The following is an 8,247-nucleotide window of genomic DNA, read 5'->3' as shown; positions in this document are numbered from 1 at the left end:
ACCAGGTCCCCCCGATTAATTCATAGACAGGAAAAGATTGCCTGCAAGCTTCTCCTCCTGTCCATATGGTAATTTCTCTACTGTGCGACAGACAGTCGCAGGTTATGATGCAATGGTTAGCCTAATTTTACAAAAACTGCTTCTACAGGGCCACGTAAGATACAAGGTAATGGGGCCTTTTATACATTTTCATGTTTCTTTAGAAATAATTAATGGACAAATGGAGTTTTTAAACGCCTCAAAAGTTATTCACTGTCAAAGTGACGCCAAAATGAATGGGAGTCAATGAATGCTAACAGCAGGTGGGGGTCTGCTAGCCAATGGTGGCGCCCAGGGGTGCTTAAATGAAACCCTGCCCTCCTGGTCTTGACGGAGAGGATCGGGATAGTATTTTCAGCGTTTAACAACTTAAATTATGCCCTGTTCCTCACACTACTATTATATCCCAGACAGCAACATAGTGTTGGCCCAGATCCGGCCCACATCTGGCCCGCATGAAATCCATGTGGGCCAGATATGGGCCAGACTTGGGCCGAAACTGCTTGCTGTCTGGGATTCTGCCAGAGTGGACTGCAACTGCAATGCATCGTCATTTGGACTACTGTGGTACTGCTCTTTGTCACATTTATAATAAATTATGAATAAGTTACATGTGTCTATCTGTTACGTTTCTCTTATAGACTGTATACTTTATACACTCACTTTTTATTGGTTGATTTATTCTTTATAAAAATAAATAGAAAACCAATGCAATATGTTTTTTTATTGCACAGTTACATGATGTGTGGGTTTTAAGTCTGATTTTCTATTCAGTTTAATGTACTTTATTGGCATAGTTTGTGTCTACATTAAAGCATGTCACAAAATGAATAATTGCGATCATAGTAATATACAAGTTAATAATATGAAATATTAAAATTCCCAGAAAGCAATATTGTGTTGGCCCAGATCTGGCCCACATCTGGCCCGCGTGAAATCCATTCAGGCCGGATCTGGGCCTATATAAGGCTCATGTGTGGCTCAGATTTCGGGATTCTGGTTTACTTAAGGCTGAGAACTGGCACCAATAATAAAACCTGTTTTGGCCCAGATCAGGGCCAGCTAAGGCTGATTAACTGGCTGAGATTCAGGCCAGTTATGGCCCATGTGTGGCCCGAGTCTTTAATCCAGTTTTGGGCCACTTCTGGGCTGTCATTCTTTGCGGTACTTGGGCCAAGGGAAAAGTCATTGTGTGGCCCAGATCTGGGCCAGAAGACATTTGCTATCTGGGTAGGGAAGAAAGGAGATTTAAGTCCAGACGGGCTGGTCTGAGTGTTTCAAAAACTGCTGATCTACTGGGATTTTCACGCACAACTAACTATGGTTCACTATGGTTTACAGAGAATGGTCCAAAAGAGAAAAAATATCCAGTGAGTGGCAGTTGTGTGAACAAAAATGCCTTGTTGATGTCAGAGGTCAGAGGAGAATGAGCAGACTGGTAAGAGATGATAGAAAGGCAACAGTAACTCAAATAACCACTTGTTACAACCAAGGGAGAATACTATCTCTGAACAATGCTCCTATCAGCTAAGAACTGGAAACTGAGGCTACAGTTTGCAAAGGCTCACCAAAATTAAACAATAGAAGATTGGAAAATAACGTTGTCTGGTCTGATGAGTATGGACTTCTGCTGCAAAATTCAGATGGTAGGGTCAGAATTTGGCATTAAGAATATTAAAGCATGGATCCATCCTGTCTTGTCTCAACGGTCAGGCTGCTGGTGGTGGTGTAATGGTGTGGGGGATATTTTCTTAGCACAATTTGGGCTCCTTAGTACCAATTGAGCATTGTTTAAATGCCACGGCCTACCTGAGTGTCGTAGCTGACCATGTCCATCTCTTTATGACTACAGTGTACCTATCTTCTGATGGCTACTTCCAACAGGATAATGCACCATGTCACAAAGCTCAAATCATCTCAGACTGGTTTCTTGTACATGAAAATGAATCACTTTACTCAAATGGCCTCCACAGTCAACAGATCTCAATCCAATAGAGCAACTTTGAGATTTGGAGGAACGAGAGATTCACATAATGATGCATGATGCTATCATGTCAATATGGACCAAAATCTCAGAGGAATGTTTCCAACACCTTGTTAAATCTATTAATTTATTTAGTCATCAGGTGTTGAGATGAAGATAATTTGTACAGTAGGACTTACAAAACATCTGGCATTACAAGTGCTTAAAAGAAATAAAGATAAGGCTATGAACAGGAGAAAAGTATAAAGGGTTGGTATCACGTGAGCCCATGCATGGTGATGTAGGAGCAGGCATAAACACTTCCTCTAAGATTGTTTTAAGAATGAACGCCACTCATTTGTGGCAGGAAGTTTGGCTTCCCTCATGTGATCAAGTGTTGATATGAAAGTAACACAGATTTGAGCATTCAAGTTCATTCTAGTTCATGACCTCTGCTTCAAGAAAAAAGGCTCTTCGACTTATAGCATTAGTGCCTTTGTGCTCAGAGAATGAAGGATCAGTATAATGTTGTTAATATATGAACATCCACATGTCTATATGATAGTCTGCTGAAGTCTGTTCATAGTAAAGTCTTTCTTTCTATTCTTGGTATCATGTGCTCAAATGCTGGTGTCTTGCTCAGACATCAGACTTTCCTTCCTCAGATCGAAAGTCTGTGGCTCCTCTCTACTCCCAGATATAAATTTCAAAAAAGGACCCTTGTAATCCTGAAGACCTTGATTATCTGCTTGAGCCCGTGCTTGACCTTCTGGACCTACATCACATTAACATAAGGAACCAAAAAACTAGCCCAAACTAACTGCATTTCTAAGGTGGGTTCCCTTGTAAAAATCACATCCCAGGCACTTTATTTACATTATTGTGTTCGAACATGAAAAGCAGCCCGTGGTAACAGTGATAAAGTATCCCAATTCCACAAGAGAACCACAGATTTGGCAACACTGTAGACAAATGGAGACCAGATTCAATGATCTCACTGCTGAGAAAAGCCTGTTACAGAGCAACCTCAACTCTTCAAATTAGAAGAAACTGGACTTCTGCTGGAGACCAGAGTCAATGATCTTACGAAAGGCCAGTTGGAGACCAGATTCAATGATCTCACTGCTGAGAAAAGCCAGTTACAGAGCAACTTCAACTCTTCAAATTGGAACATACTGGAGCTGGAGACCAGAGTCAATGATCTTACGAAAGGCCAGTTGGAGACCAGATTCAATGATCTCACTGCTGAGAAAAGCTAGTTACAGAGCAATCCCAACTCTTCAAATTAGAAGAAACTGGACTTCGGCTGGAGACCAGAGTCAATGATCTTACGAAAGGCCAGTTCGAGACCACCAGATTCAATGATCTCACTGCTGAGAAAAGCCAGTTACAGAGCAACTTCAACTCTTCAAATTAGAAGAAACTGGAGCTGGAGACCAGAGTCAATGATCTTACGAAAGGTCAGTTGGAGACCAGATTCAATGATCTCACTGCTGAGAAAAACCAGTTACAGAGCAACTTCAACTCTTCAAATTAGAAGAAACTGGAGCTGGAGACCAGAGTCAATGATCTTACGAAAGGTCAGTTGGAGACCAGATTCAATGATCTCACTGCTGAGAAAAGCCAGTTACAGAGCAACTTCAACTCTTCAAATTAGAAGAAACTGGAGCTGGAGACCAGAGTCAATGATCTTACGAAAGGTCAGTTGGAGACCAGATTCAATGATCTCACTGCTGAGAAAAACCAGTTACAGAGCAACTTCAACTCTTCAAATTAGAAGAAACTGGAGCTGGAGACCAGAGTCAATGATCTTACGAAAGGTCAGTTGGAGACCAGATTCAATGATTTCACTGCTGAGAAAAGCCAGTTACAGAGCAACCCCAACTCTTCAAATTAGAAGAAACTGGACTTCGGCTGGAGACCAGAGTCAATGATCTTACGAAAGGCCAGTTGGAGACCAGATTCAATGATCTCACTGCTGAGAAAAGCCAGTTACAGAGCAACTTCAACTCTTCAAATTAGAAGAAACTGGAGCTGGATACCAGAGTCAATGATCTTACGAAAGGTCAGTTGGAGACCAGATTCAATGATCTCACTGCTGAGAAAAGCCAGTTACAGAGCAACCCCAACTCTTCAAATTAGAAGAAACTGGACTTCGGCTGGAGACCAGAGTCAATGATCTTACGAAATGCCAGTTGGAGACCAGATTCAATGATCTCACTGCTGAGAAAAGCCAGTTACAGAGCAACTTCAACTCTTCGAATTAGAAGAAACTGGAGCTGGATACCAGAGTCAATGATCTTACGAAAGGTCAGTTGGAGACCAGATTCAATGATCTCACTGCTGAGAAAAACCAGTTACAGAGCAACTTCAACTCTTCAAATTAGAAGAAACTGGAGCTGGAGACCAGAGTCAATAATATTATGAAAGGTCAGTTGGAGACCACCAGAATCAATGATACCACTGCTGAGAAAAGCCAGTTACAGAGCAACTTCAACTCTTCAAATTAGAAGAAACTTGAGCTGGAGACCAGAGTCAATAATATTACGAAAGGTCAGTTGGAGACCACCAGATTCAATGATCTCACTGCTGAGAAAAGACAGTTACACAGCAACTTCAAATCTTTAAGTCAGAAGAATCTTGTTGAAATCAATAGTAAGTAAATATTTATTTATTTATTTAATAATATTTAAATATGTGCACATGGGGTTATTTAGGCCAATCAATTTTACTGGTTCACCCATTCAGACTGAACATAGAACATAGTCAGTGTTTTAAATACTGAAATCAGCAACTCAATAAAATTGCCCCATTGCGTAATTTTGGCCTGCATTTTACTTTCCCATCACATTCACACAATACTTTTATTTTCAAATTTTCTTTATTTTCCTAATATTTTATCATAGACAGTACTGTCTCTGTGTGTGTTTGTGAGAAAGGAGAGAAAGTGAAAGAATCACACTGATTCCTGTTTTTTATTCTCACACAGAGGTTCATATCTTCATCCATCAAGGACAGGGTGAGGATTGGTTTGTCTGACAGAGAGCAGGAGGGCAACTTGAAATGGGTGGATAATTCACCACTAAAACAACGGTAAGAGCTTAAACACTTTATTTGTTGTTTTTTATTATTATTATTATTTAAAAAACATGAGAAGTGAGACTATTACAGCGGAAGATGCACCTGTTCTGCAACCAACTTGAACTGCAAACACAATTGAGGGCACTTCTAATGAAAATGCTGCTGTAAAAATGTCCCTTCTGTATTTTTAGCATACTCCTGAAACTTGTCATTGAGGTGACAAGAACTGTTGGCACTTACATAATATTAAATTTGATGTTTGTATTTTTTAGCTGCTAAATGAATAAATGTAAATGCAATTATCCCTATTGTTTAGATGATGACTAAATCTTTTCTATCAAAATCTGTTTAAATTGTGGAAGATTTTTATTGGTCAATATCTAAAATAATCAGGCATAATCAATGTGAATCTAGCCATTTATGTATCAAGTTATTCTACTATTATAACCATGCATTTGACTGTATGTAGAGGCCTGCCTGAGACCACTACCACTACCTTCAGAAGCATTGTATAAAATAGAGAACCGACACAGACTCGACAGACTGTTCTGCAGAGCTTTCTCTGTTTTATTTTCTCTTGAAAATAAAATCTTTCTCCTAGAAACAAAACCCAGAGACTGTGTGATTCCTCAGATCCATGACAAACGAAAATACACTACATTTGGCGACCCCGGCAGGACTTGAAAAGAGCAGCAGAGTGGACGACCGCTTTTGAGCTGACTGATGAGCAACACACACTCACAGTGGTGGTCACCATATAATAAGGTAAGCATTTTTGCTTATATAATTAGTGTGTGTTGTTGGCTGGTCAGTTCTGAGAGGTAAGGTCACTTAAAATCTGCTCTTCCAAATTTAGAACTAATTAAATAAATACAAATGGGGGGTTTTGTTTCCAGAAGAAAAACTGCATACACATATTTGGTTTACTGAAAGGTCTTTTGGAAAAGGCCTGATTTTAATCTGGATAGTGTAGGCAGAAATACATTGCATGCAATGGTCTGTGTTCATTGTGGGCTTGCCCTATAAGAGACAGCAATACACGTGAGCCAGATGTAGTATGGAAAGCGCGGAAAAGTCCTTTGGCTACCGCTCTGTATATGTGAGATACAGAGGTCTGAAACGGGAAGGCAGAAATCCTGTAAAGTACTGCTTTTTACTGTGTTGAGGAAGTGTATCAGTGAAAGAGCGAGTAGAGCTGACAGGTCACTCAGAGGAGTGTAGAGTACTCTGTATTTATGTACGTTTTAATGTAAGTGTCTGTGTGACTGGCTGTGTTTGTATGAGAAAATTCTATATCTGGTGGAGCAAGAGGTGCTCTCCGCTCCTGGACCATCACTTGAGAGTGATTAGGTTACAGAGACAGAGTGGCTGGTGTTAAGAAAAGATGAGTGTAGGAGCCCTAAAACAAAGTTAATTGTATCAATGTTGTTTTAGAGAAAAAATAAATAAAAATGTTCCAAGAAATGGACTGTGCAGAATATAATAATAATAATAATAATAATATATTAAGTAAAATAAGATTTTAATTTATTATTTAATAACTTGTCTTAATAGATGAATTTAAAAGATGCACATGCTTAAAACTTTATATCTAATATGTGAAGACATCTTAAATTTGTATCTTGTTATCCCTGGGACACAGTATGAAAATTAATCCATTACAGAGTTTCAGAGATTGGGCTTGAGTTAAAAAAAATAAAATAAAATAAGAATAACTGGTGTAGTGCAATGTGGAATGAGAGCAAGATTGGGTGACCAAGTTAATGGGAATTTTGATTCAAAAGCCATAGGCATTTTACAATAGGAAGGGAACTAGTTGCTTAAATATTTAAATTAAATTATTTTATTTACAATAATAGGAATTATTTTATGTTGGTTAGGAAACATTAATTCACCAATACCAGATTATTCTGAATCATGTATGCAAATATAGAAGAAAAACTGTATGTATGCAAACATAGAAGAAAAACTATGATTGAAGTCTTTATTTTACCATACGCATGTCATGCTGTTATAAAAGGAAGGTTTATATTTTTTTATTGCAGTATAATTAGATAATAAAGGTAGCTGATTTCTGCATTTTGCAAAGAAGAAAAAAAATGCTTGCTATTTTTTTGCAATGAAGAACTTGCTTTACTAACATAGAATAAGAGAACTGCTGTTTTCAACCAGATGATTTTATTTTTACTAAGGTAGCACTGAAAGAGGAGGTTGAAAAGTGAAAATCATACAAAGAGCTTACTGCTCAGAAACAATTTGGTCAGAAGTTACAAAGATACATTTGATTAATGCAGTCTCTGAGTGTGAAAATTTGATGACTTCTGGAACAGTGCCTTGACAAAAAGACGCAATGAACTGGAGTCTGTCGAGAAATGGCAAAGCAGCAAACACAGCTGCAAAGAGAAAAAGAGGGAGGGGCTGATGGACGCTATACCCTCCTGAAAGAGAAGAACACACTTCAGCAAGGAGAAAGACTGAATTAAAGCAGGAAAAGGTGAATCTTTCACTTGAGACTTTTCATGAGGGTGAAGAGAACATTGTGAACTGCAGAACTCTGGCAGAAAGCAACCAGAAGCCAGACTGAGAAGAAGCAGAGAAACAACGGAGACCATACACCACAACATCACAGACTGATGACCCAGTACAACAGCCCAGGCTGATGATCTAACCAGAAGGACTTCCATCCCTTCAGTGCACAGGTGCTGCATATTCAATGAACACTATAGAGACCGCTAACTCTCTCAATCTACTTTTCAATAGGTACCAGTCCAGCCTTATGTCTTAAAGAAAAAATAATTTTGACAGACAGAAGTGAGTACTTGACTCACCAATCAGATAAACATGGAGCTGGATTTGGCATAGTAAGGCCTATTTCATTAACCAACTAGGGGAAAATGCATAACTGAATACTTGACAACAATGCTGAGCACTTTGGCAAAAGAGAAAAAGAAAAAAGGATATCTAAATGCACAATAGGAAAAAATTGATATGGTTGAGAAAATAGAAATATTGGTCACTCAATTTTGTTTAAAGGTAATTTTCTAAGGCTAGACTGAATAAAATAATAAAGAATAAAAAATTATTCAAAATCATGAAATCAAATATGCTGTAATCACTGGGGATAACAAGATGGAAATGTTGATGGTCATGGATCCTAGATTATG

The 8,247-nt window shown here is 38.6% G+C and overlaps 1 long non-coding RNA gene across 1 annotated transcript; it reads left to right on the top strand.

Moving 5' to 3' along the window:
• Positions 1-1,421: 1,421 nt before the first annotated feature.
• LOC127947294 (uncharacterized) lies at positions 1,422-7,978 on the top strand. The gene is made up of 3 exons (XR_008151266.1): positions 1,422-4,657; positions 4,992-5,095; positions 5,685-7,978. It is a non-coding gene; the product is annotated as an uncharacterized LOC127947294 (long non-coding RNA).
• The last annotated feature ends 269 nt before the right edge of the window (positions 7,979-8,247 follow it).

Source organism: Carassius gibelio, chromosome A25 (assembly GCF_023724105.1).
Source record: "Carassius gibelio isolate Cgi1373 ecotype wild population from Czech Republic chromosome A25, carGib1.2-hapl.c, whole genome shotgun sequence".
Classification (NCBI taxonomy): domain Eukaryota; kingdom Metazoa; phylum Chordata; class Actinopteri; order Cypriniformes; family Cyprinidae; genus Carassius; species Carassius gibelio.
The sequence above is the reverse complement of the archived record's forward strand: the minus strand, read 5'-3'. Positions and strand labels throughout refer to the sequence as shown.